Source organism: Eretmochelys imbricata, chromosome 2, assembly GCF_965152235.1.
Source record: "Eretmochelys imbricata isolate rEreImb1 chromosome 2, rEreImb1.hap1, whole genome shotgun sequence".
NCBI lineage: Eukaryota > Metazoa > Chordata > Testudines > Cheloniidae > Eretmochelys > Eretmochelys imbricata.
The window spans coordinates 203,243,457-203,266,841 of record NC_135573.1 but is presented as its reverse complement, the minus strand read 5'-3'; the positions used below and the strand labels follow the sequence as shown (position 1 = coordinate 203,266,841).

Below are 23,385 nucleotides of genomic sequence, written 5' to 3'. Positions count from 1 at the left end.
ATATTCTAAACATCCCTGTATAGGTTTTACTGAGACTGAATATGTACAACAGTATGTGAGAACTAAAAACTTTTTCTCCTTTGCTAGAAAACAGAACTAGAGTCAAAAAGTCCTTCTAAATGTCAGCCTTGAACACTATAAAATTATACAGAATGACAAGGAAACAGGGCTTATAATGCATATAAATATGAAAGTATATTAGGCTGCATTTATTTATCAGTTCAAACAACCTGATCTAACCTTTGACAAGTAAAATAAATGTTCTGAATAATTTAACCAAAGCAAACATTTGCTGTTAATGCTGGCTAATTATAGTAAGAGCTGTACGGGTTTATACACTTGCTGCAGTTGCCACAAATATTTCTTGAACTCCCTGAATTTTTTTTTCAAGTAAGGTTTCTATGACTTGGAGAAAGATCACTTCATGTATGTTTATGATAGGAAGCATCATATTAGGACACCCAAACTTGATATGCAAACAATAGCAACGAATAGGGAAAATATGCATTATTAGTTTCGGAAATGTGTTAGGTTTAGGAATGTGTATCTTTTCTAGTGATTAATCAACAGTTCCCAGTCCTCTCTACTCTCTTCTATTGACAAGTAACAAAGAAAGCAATGACAGTTAAACCTTTCAGGAGCGACTGAGCAAAATCTCATCAAGGTCTGTTTTGGATAGAAAGGCCACAATGGCTAGGCACAATGTTATTTGATGTAGCAATTCAGTAATAGTCAATAGTCAATATTGAAAAACTAACTCTAAATCAATAGCCTAATCAACCTGAATATTCCAGTAATATTTCAACTTAAGCTATAGCCTCCCAAAAAATCAATTACTGTGGAAAAAATTCCAATATTTGTTCTACTATTGTTTCTTTAAACCCAGCTACAATAATATGTTTTTGGGGTTGACCATTTTTTAATTGCTAAACTTAAAATATATGCAGAGTTAAGATGCTTATCTTAACAGTCATGTTATTTCACGTCAGATCATTAATAGCTGAGAAACTAAAATCTTCTGAAAAAATTAATCTGTTTTTTTTTCTTTAAGAGGCAGCATCTTACTCTCATACTCGAAATATCCTAACTGAGCACTACTAAAACAACAAGTTAACAGTTTGCACTTCTGATGGACTAATAGCTTCAACTACTTGGGTGGTGAAAAGCTGGCAGCAGGGAAAAACCGGTTACCTACCTTCTGTAACTGTTGTTCAAGATGTGTTGTTCATGTCCATTCCAGGGTGTGTGGACGCCCACGTGCCCAGTCGTCGGAGACTTTTGCCTTAGCGGTATCCAGGGTCGGCTGTAGTGCCCCCTTGAGTGCTGCATTCAGGTGTCGGTATATCAGGCGCTGACGACCCTATGTCTTCTCAGTTCCTTCTTGCTGGCAACTCCGACAGAGGAACAGGAAAGCGGGTAATGGAATGGACATGAGCAACCATCTCGAAGAACAGTTACAGAAGGTACGTAACCGTTTTTTCTTCTTTGAGTGCTTGCTCATGTCGATTCTATTCTAGGTGACTCATAGGCAATACCCTCAAAGGCGGGCTTGCAGTTCACAGTCTAGCAGCTTGCAGTACTTCTCTACTGATGCCAGCATTGTCCCAGGTCTGCTGGATAAGTGTGTAATGGAATGTGAACATGTGGATGGACGACCAGGTGGCCACCCTACAGATGTCCTGGATAGGCAGTTGGGGTAGGAAAGCTGCCAACGAGGCTTGTGCCCTGGTTGAATGGGCAGTGACAATCGCCAGAGGTGGCACCTTCGCCTGGTCATAGCAGCAGCAAATGTAGGCGGTCATCCAAGAAGAAAGTCTGAGCAGACACCAGACGACCTTCCATTCTGTTGACCACTGCGACAAACAGCTGCATAGATTTGCAGAATGTCTTGGTCCGTTCAATGTAGAAAGCTAGTGCCCTTCTGACAACAAGGGAATGGCAGCTGACGCTCCTCCTCCGACTTACGTGGCTTTTGAAAAAAGATGGACAGATAAATGTCTTGACCCATATGAAACTGGGAGACTACCGTGGGCAAGAAGTCTGGGTGTGGACACAGTTGGACATTGTCCCTGTAAAAGACTGTATAGAGTGGTTCCGAGGTAAGTGCCCTAATCTCAGAGACCCTGTGGATCAAAGTTATTGTGACCAAGAACGTGACCTTCCAAGAAAGGAGGAGGAGAGAACAGGAAGCCAGAGCCTTGAAAGGGGGTGCCATGAGCTGAGATAACATGAGATTTAGGTCCCACGGAGGGACTAGGTCCTGACATGCAGGTAGAGGCGCTCAAGGCCCTCGAGGAACCCGACAGTCATGTTGTGGGCAAAAACCAACCTGCCTCAAGTGGCGGATGGAAAACCGAAACAGAAGCCAGATGGACCGTAATGGATGACAGGGACAGGCCTTGGAACTTGAGATGAAGAAGGCAGTCCAGGATCAACTGCAGCAAAGCCCGCTCAGACCGAATGCCTTTGAGGACCAGTATGTAAACTGCCTCCACTTAGCCATGTAGATCGCTCTAGTGGAGGGCTTTCTGCTGCCCAGCAAGACTTACTGGACTCCAGCCGAGCACTCCTGCTCCTCCGCATTTAGCCATGCAGCAGCCAAGCCATCAGGTGCAATGCTGCCAGGTTCGGGTGCAGGAGCGTGCTGTGATTCTGTGATAGCAAATCCGGCAGGAGCGGTAGCTGTAACAGAGTAGCTACCGAGAGGTCCAACAGTGTGCCAAACCAGTGTTGGCATGGCCAAGCCGGTGCTATAGGGTCAGCTTCGCCCTGTCCTGCTTGATCTTCATGAGGACTCTGTGAATCAATGGAACTGGGGGAAAAGCGTACTTTAGATTCCCTGATCACAGGAGCAGAAAAGCTCCAGACAGACAGCCTCTGTCTGACCTCCAAAAGGAGCAGAAGACATGGCATTTCCTGTTGTGCCTGGATGCAAACAGGTCCACCCGGGGAGTACTCCACCTGTGGAAGATGATGCTGACCACCTCTGGATGGAGAGAACACTCGTGGCGAGAGGAGAAGGTCCTGCTGAGGCGATCCGCCAAAGCGTTCTGGGCCCCGGTGTAGTGCACAGCTACGAGATGGATGTTGTGTTGCACAAAAGTCCCATAGCCTGAGGGTTTCTTGGCAAAGGGTAGACAACCTGGCTCCAGCTTGTTTGTTTATATAGAACATAGCAGCTGTATTGTCCATCAGGACCTGGATACCCTGCTCTTTAGGTGAAGTAGGAAGATGTGACAGGCCAAGCGGACCACTCTGAGCTCCCTAACTTTGATGTGTAGTGAACAATCGAGGCGGGACCAACGATCTTGTGTGCTGAGCTTGCCTAAGTGGGCTCCCTACCCCAGTTCCAAAGCATCGGAGATGAGGGTAACCGAAGGGGGGTGGGGGGAAGGGCGCGCAAATGGGACTCCCTCCAGCACCAGTGCAGGGTTTTGCCCCATGCAAACGACAACATACCGTGGTCTGGGACCTTAACTACACGGTCCATGCTGTGTCTGTTGCGGATGTAGACTGACACCAGCCACGCCCACAGAGGTCTAAGGTGGAGTCGCGCATGCCGAACCACATAAGTACAGGCTGACATGTTGCCCAACTGCCGCAGGCACGTATGAGCAGTGGTGAGAGAATGAGCTTGTATACACAAGAACAGCTCTGCCATAGCCCGGGCCTCGGGGAGGAAAGCCCTGGCCTGGGTAAAGTCGAGGACTGCTCCAGTGAACTCTATACGCTGCATCGGGACTAACGGTTGACTTTGTCTCATTTATTAACAGCTGCAGGTCACAAGAGATGGAGTAAACCAGGTTGAGATGATGCCTTACCTGATCCTGGGATTGGCCTTTTATTAACCAGTCACTGATGTATTGATAAATCTGCATGCCTTTGCACCTCAGGTAGGCAGCCACCAACACTATACATTTTGTAAATACTCTCGGTGCTAATGAAAGGCCAAAGGGCAGTGCCGTGAATTGAAAATAGTGGTGGCCCTACAAAAATTGGAGGAAACACCTGTTCCCAGGGAATATAGAAATATGAGTCCTTTAAGTCAAGTGGCATACCAGTCTCCTGGATCCAGAGAGGGGATAATGGAGGCTAGGGAGATCATGCGGAACTTTAACTTCTTGAGGGACTTGTTGAGGCTTCACAGGTCTAAAAATGGGTCTGAGGCATCCTTTTCCTTTTGGGATTAGAAAATAACGGGAGTAGAACCCTTTCCCTCTCATGTCCGGAGGGACTTTCACCGCCCTCAGGCACAGGAGGTTCTCGACCACTTGCATGAAAAGTTGCTTTTGAGAAGGGTTCCTGAAGAGGGACAGCAAAGGGGAGTGGGAGGGAGGGTTGGCCAAGAATTGCATGGGGTAGGCCCGAAGAAACTGTGTTGAGCACCCAATGGTCCAAGGTCAGCCACAACTAGCTGGACTGGAAGGGGCGTAGATGATCAAGAAAAAAGCACGGGGGAAATCCTGGGCAGTGGCTGGGGCACCGTCCTCTGGCGCATCCTCAAAATACCTGTTTCTGGCTGCCCTGGTCTCTGAAGAGGTCAGGTTGGGCAAAGGAGCAGGAAGACGAAGGGTGCTGTCACTTAAACTCCTTGTCTTTTTCCTTTCTGTGGGAGTTGGATCAGGGGACACCCCACGACCTTGGCAGAGGAGGAGGATGGAATCGCTTTCTAGCCTGTTAGGGGGTGTGCAGGGTGGTACGGGAGCATTTAAGGCTGCGGAGTCATGCATTGGTCAGCTCCGAAAAGAATTCTTCTCCCTCAAATGGGAGGTCCTGAAGGGAAGCCTGCATCTCCTGGGACAGCCCAGAGGACTGTAACCAAGAGCTCCGCCTCATTACCACTGCAAGACGACCACCCTGGCTGTCGAGTCTGTAGCATTCCAGGCCATCTGGATTTGCCCTCGTCCACTAAGATGGCAAACTCCCGGGCTTGGTCCTGTGGAAGGCCCTGCTTGAACTTGCTGATGGAGTCCCACAAGTTGAAGTTGTACCTGCCTAGCAGGACCTGAAGGTTAGACAGTCAAAATTGCAGGCTGGCTGTTGAATAAGTTTTCCTGCCAAACAAGTTCAGTCGCTTGCTGCCTTCATTTTTGGGTGTGCCACTGGCCTGGCCTTTTCATTGACAGCAGACACTACCAGGGACCCTGCCAGAGGGTCAGTGTACATATATTCAAATCCCTTTGTCCTTTTCCACTTTCTCGGAGGTAGGTGGAATGGAAGAGGGGGTCTGCCACACACACTTGGCAATTTTTAGGATCCCTGGGTGAACAGGCAATGCGACCTGGGCAGGTGTGGAGGAGGGTGTGATGTTGAAGAGATCACCAGACTCCTTCACTAGCTCCTTGACCTCCAAGTTCCGGTTAGAAGCCACCCTTTGGAGCAGGGCCTGGTGATCTTTCAAGTCATCGGGATTGGGGGTGCTCACTTGCGAGGGGCCTGCCACTGCCTAGTCAAGAGACAACACAGCTGACAGCACCTCAGGGGGATGGACGGCTTCACCTTGTGGGCCGGAGGACAGCATCTTCGACATCAGGGCCTACTGCAATGCCCCTGCGGTGCCGGCTGCGCTGGAAGCAGTTGGTCCAAGGTGGCCTGAGAGGAACAGTGGGACAGGCGGCTGGCGATTCACCTCACCTAGGTGAGGGACTGAACTCTGCCTCAGACGTGGACCACTGCCCTTCCGGCGACCACGATGGAGACGTAGATAACTGAGTCTGTCAGCTGACCCTCATCAGCGACCGGTAAGGAAAGGAAAAGGAACGGCACCTGCCTGAAGAACAGTACCAGGGAGTTAGAGACCGGTGCCGTGACCAGGAACGATCCCTCACCGAGGGCGATCAACACCAGGGGGACTGCCTAGGCAATAGGGATCTGCACTGAGGTAATCTCTGGTGGGAGACCTGGCAGTAACACAGGCACACAGATTGGCATCGTGACTCAGGCATCACATGCCTTGTAGATGGTGACCTTGGTTTGGGACCTAGGTCTTCTAATCTGAGACTGAGACTGAGACTGCGGCGCCGGGGTCCTAGGCCGTGGTGACGGAGATCGAAGCCTGCAGTCAGGGGACTGGGGATGCTCTGTTGCTTCAGAGGGAGGTCCCATAACCAGCTTGCCCTTAGAGGTCTGGGCCTTCACTGGGTCCATTGCCGGTCTACTTGGTCCTTGGCCCCTGGGGCCACCTCGGACACACATGGCCTTACGAGGGGCTGGGATCCCCTGGGCTCCCAGGAGTCAGAGGCAGACCCCCTGGCTCGGGTGTACCCCGGGTAGCTCTGGGGTGGGCACGTGGCCTTTGCCCAAAGCCCCCTTGTCTTGCAGTGCTGACAGGCCCTTGGACTTCAGCTGCTTCTTGGGCACTGGCAAGGGGGATCAGTGCCAGGCAGGCTCCAGTTCCGGTGGTGCACTCCGTGCCGAAGCCGAAGCACTAGGTGTGGAGTCTGACCGGGAGGACTCTGACACAGGACAAAGCTATACATATAAAATGATGGGGTCTAAATTATTTGTTACCACTCAAGAAAGAGATTTTGCAGTCATTGTGGATAGCTCTCTGCAAACATACACTCAATGTGCAGCAGCAGTCCAAAAAGTGAAAAGAATGTTGGGCATCATTAAGAAAGGGATAGATAATAAGACAGAAAATATCATATTGCCTCTATATAAATCCCTGATATTCCCACATCTTGAATACTGCTTGCAGATGTGGTCACCGCATCTCAAAAAAGATATATTGGAATTGGAAAAGGTTTAGAAAAGAGCAACAAAATGATTAGGGGTATGAAACAGATTCTGTATGAGGAGAGAATAAATAATACTGGGACTTTTCAGCTTTGAAAAGAGACGACTATGGTAAGGATATGATTGAGGTCTATAAAATCATGACTGGTGTGGAGAAAGTGAATAAGGAAGTGTTATTTTACTCCTTCTCATAACACAAAATCTAGGGGTCAACAAATGAAATTAATAGGCAAACAAAAGGAAGTATTTTTTCACACAATGCACAGTCAACCTGTGGAACTCTTTGCCAGAACTCTTCATGTTATGAAGGCCAAGACTATAACAGGGTTCAAAAAAGAACTAGATAAATTCATGGAGGATAGGTCTATCTATGGCTACTAGCCAGGATGGGCAGGGATGTTATCCCTAGCCTCTGCTTGCCAGAAGCTGGGAATGGACGACAGGGGATAGATCACTTGATGATTACCTGTTCTCTTCATTCTCTATGGGGCACCTGGCATTGGCCACTGTTGGAAGACAGGATACTGGGCTAGATGGACTTTTGGTCTGACACAGTATGGCAGTTTTTATGTTCTCAAGTGGATATCCCAGTCCTTTTGAGTTCGAGGGTGAAAGTTTTTGCAGATCCTTCACTTGTCTTTTTTGTGTGATTCCCCCAGACACTTCAAACAACTATTGTGGGGCTGGGGTGGGGGTGGGGGGTGTTACTAATGCGCATTGGCCGGGTACACGATGAATATGGCTTAAAGTTCGGGGAACTTCCGGCATGCCCCATTCCTCGGCGAAGTCCAGTTGGGGCTCTAAATACTAAAACTATTATCTAACACTTAGTTTAACATTAAGTTAAGTCCCTAACAACCAACTATAAAGGAGACAGAACGATGGGTCTGAAAGAATCGCTAACACCCTTGCGTTAATGGAAGACGAGGCACTCCAACCAACTGTCAAGGGCAGTAAGAAGGAACTGAGAGGGCATAAGGTCGGCAGTGCCTGATATACTGAGCGTGGCACTCAAGCGGGCGGAGCAGCCGACCCTACTGATACTGCTAAGGCAAAAGTCTCCAACGATTGTGCACATGGGCACACACACAACCAAAAATGGAATTGACATGAACAAGCACTCAAAGAGCAGGTGTCTCCATCTGCTTGCACAATTGCTATGGTTCTGTAAATTCAGAAGACCATGGAAGTGTCTAAGGACAAATACAATGTGGTAAATGAGAAAAACTATAAATCCCAAATCTTGAATATATATTAATATAAAAAGTCTTTATGTAATCTATAAAATACAAAGTGAAAAGCATTAAAAATATTAAAACTGACTATATATTCTCCTCTTTTCCCAAAAGCGATTTTTGGCCAGAAGTTTCCAAGACAAAACATATTATTTTTAAGTTACTTTTTATATTTTCATAAATATTTAAACTTTATATCTGTCTCTCTGCACTGAAATTTTTAATATGTTTATAAAGCCATAAGGCCTCTTATAATGAAAAAGCATTAATTAAAATATTTCTTGTATAAAGGAAAAAATGTACAACTTTTTAAAAGAAAAAATGTATAACATACAAAAAGTTTTAATGTAAACTAATTAAGTGATAATCAGGAGGGGAGAAAAATGGGAGACAAAATGAAGGGAATTTCTTGTGTTACAGTGTAAACTGAATATTGGAAAATTAAGTTTTGAGGTCATTACTACTTTTGCTCCAAAGCTTGGTATGAAGGTTTTAAGCACACAAAGCCGTAAAAAAATTGACACAATCTATGCTTGGCACTCTGGAGAAATATAGGTACAAGATTGATTTTACACTGTGTGCACTGCTGCATGCCAGACAGGCAAGCAGAATGCACTGTTTTTTCTTAAGTTAAGGAAACCACCAAAGTAAAAATCTGCAGTGTAGTTGGATGGGGTAGATTGATATCTGAAAATTGTTAAGTGTAATGAATCAACACTTACCAGTTTTTATACAACTATATCACTGTGGTATCTGAAAGCCTAACTAGAACAACCTCTTTAGGTCATTATACCATCCAAATTTCACTTCCTAAAATGTTGTCAAATTCATCATGCTAAATTCACCACAAATTTAAGTTAAGTTAGTATGGGCAGTTATGCATTAGATTCTAGTGAAAAACAAAAAAACAAAAAAAATAAACCACCCCATACCTTTGGCTCCTTCCTAACAGTTCTGATGAGCCCCTTTTGGAATTTTTTTTCATCAAGATAATTATGCTTTTGATGAACAATAAAATAAGCAAACCTCAGTGGGCCTTGGGCAAAGGCTGCTTCTGAGTGAGGAGGTGAGCACTTTCCAAATAAAAATGTTATAACCAACCCCTCGTATTTGTCAGATGTACATATTGTGGTTACTGTTAATTTTTCAAAATACAGCATACTTTAAAAAGAGTCCTAAGCAAAAAATGTCTGAACTTGTAATAGTTAAGAGGAGAACAATTTTATTAAGGAAGCATGCATTAAATGTCCCCAATAGTCAGCTTAAAGAGGAGAAAGCAGAACATTACTATTTTAAAAATTAAAGCAAAAAGATAACTATTTTACTCGTATACTGACTGACCCTAAAACTTAACAATGCTTAGGCTATTGGTGCACTGATATCACTGCCTAACATGCTGATCAATACTGTTTCATTGTTTCCTTGTACGTGTGTGTGTGTGTAATCTTTTGTCTCTTGCCTTCTACTTGGATTGTACGTACTTTGTGGCAGGGATCATGTTTTTGTTCTGTGTTTATATAGCACCTAGCAACTGAGATTCTGGTCCATGACTGGGGCTCCTATAGTAATACAAATAAATAATAATAATTACCCATACTATTGTGAATAATCAATATATACTGCTAAAGTTGAGGAAATTTGGACAGTTCCCTTGGAATGTCATCTTCCATATCAGGTTGATAGGGGTGTGTGCTCTAATAACACACACACAAATGAAAAACACGAGTAAGTAATTATAAGCATATATATTTTACATATATATATACACACACACACACACACACACACACACACACACACTAATTAATCGCAGTTAACACATGATTAACTCAAAAATATTAACTGTGATTAATCGGGAGTTTTAATAGCACTGTTAAACGATAGAATACTAATTGAAATGTATTAAATATTTTGGATGTTTTTCTACATTTTCATATATATTGTATTCTGTGTTGTATTTGAAATCAAATATTTATTATTACAAATATTTGCACAGTAAAAATGATAAACAAAAGAAATAGTATTTTTCAGTTCACCTCATACTAGTATTATAGTGCAATCTCTTTATCGTGAAAGTGCAACTTACAAATGCAGATTTTTTTTTTTGTTACATAACTGCACTCAAAAACAATAGAATGTAAAACTTCAGAGCCTACAAGTTCACTCGGTCCTACTTCTTATTCAGTCAATCGCTAAGACAAACAAGTTTGTAAATAAGAAGAGGGCAGCATTATCTCCTGTAAATGTAAACAATGTCACCAGAAAGTGAGAACAGACACTTTTGTAGCCGGTATTTATGTGCCAGATATGCTAAACATTCGCTTGCCCCTTCATGCTTCAGCCACCATTCCAGACAACGTTCTTTCATGCTGATGATGCTCGTTAAAAAAATAATGCGTTAATTAAATTTGTGACTGAACTTCTTGGGGGAGAACAGTATGTCCCCTGCTCTGTTTTACCCACATTCTGTCATATATTTCATGCTATAGTAGTCTCCGAAGATGACTCAGCACATCTTGTTCATTTTAACAACATTTTCGCTGCAGATCTGACAAAACACAAAGAAGGTACCAGTGTGAGATTTCTAAAGATAGCTACAGCACTTGACCCAAGGTTTAAGAATCTGAAATGCCTTCAAAAATCTGAGAGGGACGAGGTGTGGAGCATGCTTTCAGAAGTCTTAAAAGAGCAAAACACTGATGTGGAAACTACAGAACCTGAACCACCAAAAAAGAAAATCAACCTTCTTCTGGTGACATCTGAATCAGATAATGAAAATGAACATGGGTCGGTCCGCACTGCTTTGGATTGTTATCGAGCAAAACCTATCATCAGCATGGATGCATGTCCCCTGAAAGAGTGGTTGAAGCATGAAGTGACATGTGAATCTTTACCACATCCGGCACGTAAGTATCTTGTGACACTGGCTACAACAGTGGCATTAGAATGCCTGTTCTCGCTTTCAGGTGACATTGTAAACAAGAAGTGGGCAGCATTATCTCCCGCAGAAGTAAACAAACATCTTTGTCTGAGCGATTGGCTGAACAAGAAGTAGGACTGAGTAGACTTGAAGGCTCTAAAATTTTACATTGTTTTATTTCTGAATGCAGTTTTTTGTACATAATTCTACATTTGTACGTTCAAATTTCATGATAAACAGATTGCATTACAGTAGTTGTATTAGATGAACTGAAAAATACTATTTGTTTTTTTACAGTGCAAATACTTCTAATCAAAAATAAATATAAAGTGAGCACTGTACACTTTGTATTCTGTGTTATTGAAATTAATATATTTGAAAATGTAGAAAACATCCAAAAATATTTAAATAAATGATATTCTATTATTAACAGTGCGATTAATCATGATTAATTTTTTTAATCACTTGGCAGCCCTAATATACACACATAAATATGTATACACACAAATTTGCTGTATATGTGTAATAACGGTCTATATCAAAATGTATCACTGAATACCATGGAAACAGTCTATAGTTATATTCCCTGTGCCTGTGATACATAATAGTTAAGTATTCTGTGGTCTGTAATACTTTGGTCTAGTTTCAGCTGTCGAGTTTAGCATGCAGGTGCTGGGTGGTAAAAAATGCAAGAGGTCAGACTAGATAATCTGGCAGTCCCTCTGGCCTTAAACTCTGAATCTGTGCAACAGTTGTCAGAAAAATAATAATCAAAAATGACTAATGGGTAAAATGGACTAAAAAGAATGACCATATGTGTATTATTGAAGTATTACTGTACATGAACTCCCCACCCAACACTTCAGCCACAACCATTCAGTTACTAGGAATGACAATTAATTTAGGCTGTCCTAGAAGTCTCTAGTATATTTTAGGTTAAAACATACTTGTAGATACTTCCTGAAGAGAAATCACTTTCTCTGTATGATGATTTTGTGATGAGGATTTCTGTTCACAAGGAATCTAAATTGATAATACTGTATTAATTTTATATATTATGTTAGACTCAAATGAGAAGTGAAAGACCAGCATCAGCAGGGTTCGGTGATCAGCCACTGTTTTTCTCTTCATAATTTATTTGTTAGTTTAATAATTACAACAATGCCTAGATAATCTGTAGCTTCAGTGTCTTGGAATGAGAGGAAAAGTTAATAGCACAATTGAGAGCAGATTTTTATTTAAAGAGATGCCCAAATAAATTGCAATGAGAATATTTGAAACCAATATCTAAACTGAACTAGAACACAGACACTGGTTTAAAGCAAAATTAATTTATATCACCCAAATCCGGAAAAGCATAATTTCAAGCCTTGATCTTATTAGGATACTTAATGTAATCTCATTAGGGTGCATGCTTCTATATATCAAAGTGGTTTACACATTCTAAATATATTTTAAAGAGCTCCAATAAAGATTGGCACTGAAGTGTTTAACAGTATCAAAACCGACTTTTGCAGGGCCAGAGTGCTAGATCATTAATTAAAAAGATAGCAGTGGCAATGTAGTCCGGTGTGGAGGAGGGTGCGCTGTCATATAGGGGGACCTATTTTCAAGTAACAGATCCATAGTCTCCAGAACCCTAAGAAATTACAACTTCATTTCCTAGGCTAGTTGAAATTAGGCATGGGGGACCTAATTTTCAAGAGTGCTCAGCACCCATATCTCCAGATAAAGTAAATGTGCACTATGGATGCTTAGCACTTCTGAAAGTCAGGCCTAGTATCATGTACAGGGGAACGCTGCCAGAAACATCACTCATAGTATGCATCCCTGCCACTCCATAGAGAATCATATATGCTCAGTGACAGAAAGCAAATGGATAGGAAAGACCTACTAGGGAAAACTGGGCATCAGAATAAAGGGGAGGTTTTGTCTGCACTTTTATCCTCACTGACAAAATAAAAGAAACAGAGAAAAGTCAAACTAGTAAGAAACTGACAAAGCTAATGCCAATTTTTAAAATATTTTTAATGGCTACAGAAGACCTTGAGAGAGAGAACTATTTTGATCTTATTGGAAACAGCTTCAATACTCCAACATTAATGTATGCACATATATATTAATGAAGTAGACATGTTAATCCCCCAATGTCTATATCTGTGAGGCATCTAAGCTCTTATTTCCTTCACCATCAGTCTTGTGTAAGTAACATACTGTGGCAACATATGAATAGTTCATAGCTCCAGGAATAAATGAATGAATGAACAGTGACCTAAACCCTGAGCAGCAATTAAGTTTCTTTACTGATCAGCTATCACATACCTCACAGCAAACAAGTGTGTTTTTTGACATGCACACTTGCCTGCTAGTAAATTAAATAAGGGAACTATTTCTGTCAAGAACTTTTGTGATTTTTTCCCCCCTACAAACCTGGTTTCTTGTTAGGAGTATTGGGTTTTATTCTGATAGAGCTGTTCATGACAAGCCAAAGAAATGGAATAGGTGGTGATAGGGGATTAAATAAAGAATACTCTGCAAAAGCACAAAGGGACTGCCGTTGTTTCCCATGAGTTGGTGAGCTTCAGTTTGGCCTTTCTGAAAACTGCAACAAAAAGCTACTGTTGAGTATTTGATCTTGGTATACAAGTAAACACCTCATGCAAACATTGGTACACTAGAAGAGTTCAACAGCAAATAGGTGATTGTCAATATGATCATCTGGTTTTTCATGTTTGAAAATGGGGAAGGAGGACCTAGGGTTGACTATTATTGCTCCTCTTTACAGTTTGCATTTGTTTCCTCACACACACATATACATATTATTGTACACACAGTATACGCATACATATTCCAAGATTCATTTTATTCTGGTTCACATCAGTAAAATGAAATTTAGTTATGTCAAAGTCAAAAAGAACAGCAGCTGGACTTTCAGAGTTCAGGATGCATGTTCACCATTTGCATTTAGAAAACATATCCTTTTACTTGTAACCAGAACCCACTTTCTCTGGATGTCTTTGAGAACCCTACATGGAATCCCAGAAAGCCATCTCCAGACTCACTTGTCACACTGTAAAACGTTAAATCTATTTTCTCTGGACCCCTAAAATATATTATCCCATATTCTCATCATTCCTTATTTAAAGCATGATAAAATTGAACTCTGAAAAAAACAAGTTTAAGAAAATAACACCAATTCAGACTGAAGAGGAAAGCCAACTCCTACACCACCTGAATATTATGTTATAGTATATTAAATTAAAATAAGGAGCACAACAATACCTTAGTCTTTGCAGAAAGTAAAGGAAGGCAGGAACAGAAGAACAAAAGTAATAGTTCTGTGATCAGCAGACTTTTCCTCCTATAGCGTGCTTCTCAGAAACAACAGAATAGTTTTCTCCTATTCTCCCTGTTAATCAAAGAACAATGAATTTGGATAATTAGTCAAAAGGGACTAAGAAGCCACTATAATACAAAGCAAACAATTTGACCCTTTATTCCACAAGATATTATAGTCCCTTGGTAAGCTTTGTAATTCTAAAACTGAAATTTGTAGGGAATAAATGAATATGTATTGTAACTAATGTTTTATACTTTTTAAACATTATTTTTACTTCATGTACAGTATGCTCCAGAAAAATATCACAACTATCTGAAGTTCAGATTAGCTCTTCCTCTCCAGAACTAATTTCTAAATCTGTAGCATATGTACACAACACACACACACACACACACACCACTATCACTTCATTATCTGTGCACATGATGCTGTTTTTTCTCTAACGCCTCACAATGCTGTTAGTGTAAGTTAGACGTTATTCTGTCTTATAGTTTAATTCTAGAATTTAACTAGAGAGAAAAGAGGCAAAAATGGAGAAGTACATTGCTACTTTAGGTACACTGGCACCTCTACAGATTAAATGCAGTGTCTCTCTCAACTGAGGCCCCAAATTTTGTTTTTGGAGGAAAGTGATTAAGAGTTTTTATAAAACTCAATATTTCCCTGAAATTTAAAAAAATGAAAACATTTATTTTAAAGAGAATTTAATTTCCCTGGTATTTGAAGCCAAACACTGCAGCCTCCTGCTAATGTAGTAGAATCAGAGTGTGAAATGGATTATAAACTGACCATAAAACCATAAAAGTGGCATCTATTTTCATCGGCAAAGTCAAATGTAAATCAAGAAGGTAAAAAGATTAAATGGTGAAAAGCAAATTATCTTTCAAAAGTTAGTAACATGGGGAAAGAAATCTGATTTTTAAAATGTATCTCGCCCCCGTCTAGGTGGGCTGGGAAGAAAGGAGCCTGGATTTGATTGTGCTGGCAGGGGACAGGCAACACCTGGAGACACAAGGTGCTGAGCTGAAGGGCCAGGCTTTTTGGCCAGGCTAAGCCCTTGGGGTTCTGTGACCCCGCGCACCAGGTCACAATGCCACTCACTCAAATTTGGATGGAGATGACGGGTGTAGGTGCTCACAGGCCAGAAGTGTCAGGCTGCTTGGGGTGGGGTGCCTGAGAGGGGAAGTGAAGGGGAGCAAAACTAAGAATATAAGTATCAGGGGGTAGCCATGTTAGTCTATATCCACAAAAACAACAAGGAGCCTGGTGGCACCTTAAAGACTAACATATTTATTTGAGCATAAGCTTTCGTGGGTAAAAACCACACTTCTTCAGATGCATGGAGTGAAAATTACAGAGGCAGACATAAATATACCGATACATGAAGAGAAGGGAGTTTCCTCACAAGTGGAGAACCAGTATGGACAGGGCCAATTTGATCAGTAGTCCACTCCCAACAAGAGGTGTCAATTTCAGGAGAGGCAAAGCTGCTTCTGTAATAAGCCAGCCACTCCCAGAATATAAGAACACCCATACTGGGTCAGACCAAAGGTCCATCTAGCCCAGTATCTGGTCTTCTGACAGTGGCTAATGCCAGGTGCCCCAGAGGGAATGAACAGAATGGGTAATCATCAAGTGATCCATCTCCTGTTGCTCATTCCCAGCTTCTGGCAAACAGAGACTTTAGGGACACCATCCATGCCCATCCTGGCTAATAGCCATTGATGGACCTATCCTCCATGAACATATCTAGTTCTTTTTTTAACCCTGTTATAGTCTTGGCCTTCACAACATCCTCTGGCAAAGAGTTCCATAGGTTGACTGTGCGTTGTTTGTTTTAAACCTGTTGCCTATTATCTTTGCCATCTCTCCGCCGCCGGTCCCCCCCTGCCCCCCCCCCCCCACACACACACTTTAAATGGGGCTCCTCAGCACCTGCATGGAAATCTGAGGTTCAGTTGATCTGGAGCCTTCCCTGTCTACACTTAATCCAAACCACTTGTGGAATTATGCCTAGGCAGGGAAGGGGAGAGGTTTCCCACTTCTGCTTGCCAACCTTTGGCCAGGCTGTGGGAGGGGAAGGGAGTTCATTAGCTCTAAGGGGGTTCCATCACTGTATTTAAATCCTTTCTGGGCATGTAAGAGCAGCCACCCTTCCGTTGCTGCCCTTTAATGGAGTTATAGTTTGCACTGCATTACCAAGATGCTGTGTATCTGACCAGATCACAAATTTTTAGGATCAGGAAGTTTTCCCTCAGGGTAAGGGCATCCAGCAGGCTTTTTTACTTTCCTCACAGCATGCTGGAGGCTTGGTTTTAGGTTAATAAGGAATTATATAGTAAGAAGCAGAGTCCCCGGTTTGATTGCAACTTGTGGCAGGTTGTAATGCAGGTGAGAGGCCCCAGCTCCCAGAGAAAAACACAAGTAAGGGACTCAAGAGATAGCTGGTGGACTCAAATAGCCTGTAGGGAAAGGGACCGCAGTCAGAAGACTTGAGGCCTCTTCTGCTCATGTGTACCCTCATTTCCCTTCACAGGAGAGCAAGGGGTAAGATAAATCCTCCACGACCCTCCTTATTTCTGCCAGTCTTTGCTCACATACTTCTATTCCTTTTTACTCTCTACCACACAGTACCTTTTTCAAAATAGGTATTGTTATGTACTTATTAGGTCATAATAATACCTTACATTTTCTATTGTTTGAATTATTCCATTAGAGGATTTTTTTTATATAAAAAAGCATAGGGAATACACTCACAAAACTAAATTAACGTGGCATTAAAGGCTAGGCTTAACTCTGTACATTGAGAAAACTAACATTTTCTATAGGCTACCTTAGACAAAGCTTTACGGACTTACATATCATTCTTTATAGATCAACTGATGTAATGTATTCAGATCTTGATCTGAATGGGAATTGCTAAAAAACAAACGACAGCTGAATTCTGCGGGGGCCATGTTTGGATTATTTTACAAACTTCCTTTGCCTCACTGACTCAGGGAACTGACCCTGGAATTAATTTAGCCAATTGCCTTTAAGGAAGACCCAGGAATGGGGTTAACGAGCCCTTTTTCAAATTTTCAGGGGATTAGGAACATTCCTCTGTTCTCCTGAACTAACCTATTTTCCTCTCGCAACTCCTCATGTAAAGTGGGGACCTAAACTGACCACCTACTGGAATTTTTTTTTTTAAACCAGAACCTGAACAAATTTTGGGGGAAGCTAAGTTCATATTGAGGTTCAGTCTCCAATTCAGAGAGCTGTATCCTTTCAGCATTAAGTCCCAAGAGCATAAGTCAAGTACTGCATTTTTTATCCCTTGAAATCTTCAGTGCAAGGCTGGCACTCAGCAAAACAGGTGCTACATTTCCTACTTTTATAGTGGTATCTCTTAATTTTTTTTGCACCTTGATAAACCTAACTGAAAGCTTTGCTCCTACCATGGGTATTCACATGGCCTAAAGAAAAAAATGCAGGCATTCATTCCTAGTCATAAAAGTAATAGCAACAATGTAGATGTAATTAATAACTTTAGGATACTCAGAATTCAGTTATTGGTTAGGAACAATTGGAATTAGAAAACACAAAGAAATGAGAGCTCCAACTATCATTTTTCTTATCTGAAAATTCTGAGTTAACTGGTGAGAATCTGTAGTGGAGCAAAGCTCTTCTGGATGTCTTGTCTCATAGGTATCAGTTTCAAACACGTCTAAATCCTCAGAAAGGCACACATACTACCTCTTAAACATATCTCATTTTGAGGGACATCACTCATTTCAGTCCAGAAGTTCCACACACATTTGGTGTCCCCTCATTCTTACTATTAAAAGTTATTTTCGTCATTAATGAAGAATCATGAAAACTGAGGTTATAGGAAGAATAACTTAAGACACTTAGAATTTGAACTTTCCTTTCTCTCGCTGTCATTTTAGGTCTTTGTCACACACTGCTTTCCACATTTGGGCTTTGGCAAGTTAATGGTATAACCTGAAGAGGAGGGCTGATGGACAGATGAGGGAGACTAGCATCTTTCATTATGTGAGCACACAACACTAGGCAAAGTGACATGCTATTTGGCAAATAATACTATACTAAGTAACTTCATTTTTTCTACAGTTGCACATAGCATTATGCATTATTACATGTGCTCTTAAAACAAAAAATCATTAAATAATTAAAACTGTGAAAAAATTAAATATGAGAAAATAAGTTGAACTGTCTATTGTTGATTTATACTTAATAATGTGTTTTTACCATGACCTGAGAGATACATGTAGTATTTCTACATATGTGTTTTACGATTATGGAACAGAAGACATTATGAAAACACCTACACATAAGAAAGATTTTAAATTATTGTGGAAACCTTGATAGAATAGTGTCAGGTTGACCTAGGCTCCTCCCCATATTAACATTTGATTAAAATAAGACTTTAGAAGCCCCCAAAGCAATACACTGTAAATGTGATCATTTTTAAGCATTCCACTGAAAGTCATTCCACTGTGTTGTGCTAGTTAATGAAAGCCAGGAAGTGAAACATTAAAACCACCCAAATTGACAAATGCACCAGTATTAATGGTGGAAAGCAAAATGGATTTTTCAAGTTTTTAGCTTTAGTAATCTGAAGCAATAATAGCTAAGGAATTTTGTTTTTAACACACACTATGAATTTTAACCAGTTTTCCTTTAACTGTGAATTTTCTGAAATGTTGTGCGGTTATATTCACAACCTTAACATTCCATTGATGGTATTTTATTCATATAATTATCCACTCATTTCAATTTTCCTACAGTGCACTTAAACACAATTGCAAACGTAAAAATTCAAAGAAAATCCTCTACTACATGTTCTCTCAGGTCCCTCCCCTCCACCCTCACCTCTTCTTTTCAACCACACCAAGGAGTACTGTTTAAAAAACAAACTTGTGCCTGACATGCCATATTAAGCTTGAAAGTACTAGATTCACATCTACAAAAAATCTAAAAAGCAATGGGAGTTTTTGTGGACAGTTTACATATTAATACAGTCAGTTCTGTTATGTCCCAGAGAAAACATCTTATTAGTTCTACAATTAAATGATTCAGCAACCATCCACACTATCTTTGCCTTTTAACAGTTGCAATCAGTAGCAGATCTAGGTGTAATCAACAGCAGCAGGGGGTTTTAGGAAGCAAAACAAAACAAAAACAGTAGGGATCTTTACTAGTATACAGTAATTGATATAAGGAGACATTTTATTCTAAGTTAGCCCAAGATATAAGGATGCACATGTGTTGCATTCTATTATCTACAATTAGCATTTCAATTCATCAGCAGCAATGCAATAAGCTATTTTAAAATGGTTTGATATTGTTTAATCTTTTGTGGAGTTCTTCCGCTCCTCCCCCTGCAAAGGATCATCTGTGTCTCTAACATAGCACTTAATGTCCCCCGTTTACTTTTCCTGTTACAAGGCCAACGTTGGAGTTACCATAAATTCAGCTGAGACCTGGATAATTCAGAATCTACAGATGTCACCCCTTAAACTGGTGAGTGGGCTGTTCCTGTGAAATATTCCCTTCCCTGTAAGTCTGCACAACTCTTTGAGTCCCTGCTATGCATGGCAACAAAACTATGTCTCCCAAAATGACTGAAGAATACCATATACATACATATATACATATACATATTATATATAAATATAGACATATATAGTCTACCTAAATTTTTGTGTTGTTATAATCTCTTTCCACTAACATTACCCTACATGTAGGAAAGTAATGCATTTTTTGCTATTCAAGATAAATTGATAGGTGGCACAGTAATTTAAGTGCCTTTTTGTTTTGTTTTGTTTTTGAGATCTGAGTTCAATTCCTGCCTGAGACATATATGGTAAATGAGTTTTCCACCCTCCAGGTGTAACAAATATTACTGTCACCCTGCACTGCACTGAAAACTACTGACAGGAAAAAAAAATATGTCACAATAAATGGGAACAGTTTAGTTTGCTACTGCTTAATGGTAACCAGCTCCCACCATAGAGGTAACTTCCTTTCGGTACATTAGCTAAAATATACAGTGTTTAAAAATGTCTTTAAAATTCCCTGAAATAAATGAGATACTCAAATAAATTCAAAATTAAATTCCTTGTAGCTTTTCTGCTTTATTAAAATCATAATATTTAGAGATTAGACATATATTATTTGTTAAAATCTGGTATAGATTCCACTCAAGTCTAAATATCTGGGTTTTTTTCCCATCCATTCACTGTTGTTAAGAACATACACTAGTAGATACAGTACTGTACCGTACATATGAGGTGGAATGATTAGTTGTGGTACTGCTAGGAACTTCAATCAGGACCAAGGCCCCATTGTATTAGGCACTGAACAATTAAACGCACAGGTAGGCGTGGCCTCTGCTCCATGATCTCTGCCCCACAAAACAAAGAGCCTAATTTGATATAACACATTACAATGGGAGTCAAGGAGACAAAAGTGAAAATAATGAAAATACCGTATGGTCACAAGGCAGCTATTGTAGAATTTAATGGTTCCTTGATGGTTCCAAATCATCTTATTTTTTAATAAATGATAAAATCAGCTAATTCTGACTGTTGTATAAATTAGTCTTCTTGGTTGGCTCATTTCTTGTAGGCATCACAGTAAAAGTGTTTCTTGTGGAGCAGAGTAACAGCCGTGTTAGTCTGTATTCGCAAAAAGAAAAGGAGTACTTGTGGCACCTTAGAGACTAACCAATTTATTTGAGCATGAGCTTTCGTGAGCTACAGCTCACTTCATCAGATGCATACCGTGGAAACTGCAGCAGACTTTATATATACACAGAGAATATGAAACAATACCTCCTCCCACCCCACTGTCCTGCTGGTAATAAGCTATTACCAGCAGGACAGTGGGGTGGGAGGAGGTATTGTTTCATATTCTCTGTGTATATATAAAGTCTGCTGCAGTTACGGTATGCATCTGATGAAGTGAGCTGTAGCTCACGAAAGCTCATGCTCAAATAAATTGGTTAGTCTCTAAGGTGCCACAAGTACTCCTTTTCTTCTTGTGGAGCAGTGTCTGCTCTCATTTATATCGGAGGAGACAGCACACTCATGATATCTCATTCATTTGTGGAGCCTCGATTCACACCCGGCAGGCTGCTGGTCACAGATGCACCAGAGAGTCTCCCACTCTCTTCCCTAACAAGAAGGGTAAACTTCCAAAGTTCCAAAAGTTCCCCCTAACAGGGGGGAGACAATTCTGAGCATTTAAGCATGTGCATTGTTCTTGGATAAATCTAAGTGCACAACTTCTAGAAATATGGGGCCCAGCTTGCAATTTTCTTCTGCTGGAAAACGAAAGGCATTTTCATAGAAAAAGGGGAACTATTTTCCCGACAAGAAAGAAAACAGAAGAAAAAGGGAGGAGTCAGACTCATTAAGTTCTTCATCTCTCCCAGACTGCCTGCCTAGAAGAATTTTTAGGGCTGGATTTAGGGTTCCTAGAATAAGATTTGTAGTTCTGTTTCATGTATTTAACAAACTCATTTAATCTAGGGAACACCCAAGAGTAATTGTGAGACGATTCCACAAAAGGTGGAGGCTGTTACCATAATTAGCCAGTCCCTTCTGAAATTTATGCTCAGTGTCTAGCTTCTTTGCTTCTTGGATGCATTCCCCAACAAAGCTGAGGATTTTTTTTTTTAAATTAATTCATCAACTTTCCTGCCCCAGATAGACCTTGTCCCCTAGGAGAACTCAGCCGAGCTGGTCATTGTCAAGATTGTGAAAGGATGGGGTTTACTGGAAAATAGCATTATCAAGTACATATTCCACATATTGTGAGTTTAATCTCAACATTTTGGGTTTGCATTTCTACCATGACTTGTGTAACCCTCTGAGACCTTCAGCACATTGTAGTAGTTGCAAGGCAAACTGATTGGCACTTAACCTACCCATTTGAGACACAGCTTCTTCGTTATTGGCATTCATGTGACCATTCACTGCCAGATTTGCTAGTACTCACCAAGTGTCTCAGATTCTCTTCAGAGCCAGAAAAAACAGACTCCATGACCAATCTGGGGGGGGTAGACAGACATCATTACTGGCAAACTAAGGCTTACGTAGGAAAAAAGGGACTAATTAAGGGAGGTGGATGGAGACATGGGTGTGAGATCCTCAGGTTCACCTTTTGCAATAACAAACTCAGTGGTCCCATCTTTCCTGCTCACCACCACAAGGAGGTCAAAGGAAGAGTCAGGAATGGCAATATAGGAGGCTATCTTTTAGAAAGAGAATGGAGAATGCATCTGCAACTGTATGGCATCAGTCACCTGAATTCCCGTTATATACTCTGACAAGTCAGGGATCTGCATTTCAGTGTTTGCTATGCAAGAGCTGGGAGTTTCAAAAGATTGTCTCTAAACTGGTGTGAATTTGGACTCACCACGATATTATCCCTTTGAAATTTTTCCAGGTTGTGGGATGCGATAAGTTTTGTCTCGGTCTGAGAGTCAGACAGCAGCTCACACATCAACAACTAGACATCCAAACTCTCCTCAAGTTATGCAACTGATATGAGCCTTTTTACTGCCTGCCTTGTCTATAGCACATACTACAGGGCTCACCGCATTCTAAGCATTATTAATAGTATAGCTGACTTGTTTTCAGGGGGACAGATTTTGCCCTCAACATCTGAAAGGTTATAATGCACTTATTTCCATATAGGGTGCCCACAAGGCTGAACAATTAAGGTGTTGTCCTCTTCTGTATCTTTACTTAAGGCTGTGAGTCTGACACCAAGGTCACGAATTCTGTGGCTTTCTGGAACCTCAATGACTTCCGTAGATGCAGCTACCTTTGTGGCTGACCTCAGGGCAGCCCAAGCAGCTGGTCCTAGAGCCAGCCGTTTGAGCGGCTGCTGGGGCGGCCATGGAGGCAGCCGCACCGGCTGGCTGCTGGGGCAGACCCCAGGGCAGCCACTCGGGCAGCTGCTGGGACAGCCACTTGGGCAGCTGGCCCCAGGGGCTACTGGAGCAGCAGCAGTCCCCAAGCAGCAGCAGTCCCAGGAGCAGCTGTTTCCAGGGGCCTTGAATAAACAAGTGGAAGGGGGCTGTCAGTTCCTGCCACCAGAGCTGGGGCCCCCCAGAGTAGCTGCATCCCAGGGTC

General features: G+C 41.5%; 1 protein-coding gene across 1 annotated transcript in view; it reads right to left on the bottom strand.

The window, feature by feature from the left end:
• TBC1D5 (TBC1 domain family member 5) overlaps positions 1–23,385 on the bottom strand; it is a 480,265-nt gene that overhangs the window by 310,362 nt on the left and 146,518 nt on the right. The window contains exon 3 of the mRNA XM_077811294.1: positions 14,176–14,302. The gene's annotated coding sequence lies outside the window, so the exon portion shown is untranslated. The remainder of the gene's footprint in view (positions 1–14,175; positions 14,303–23,385) is intronic.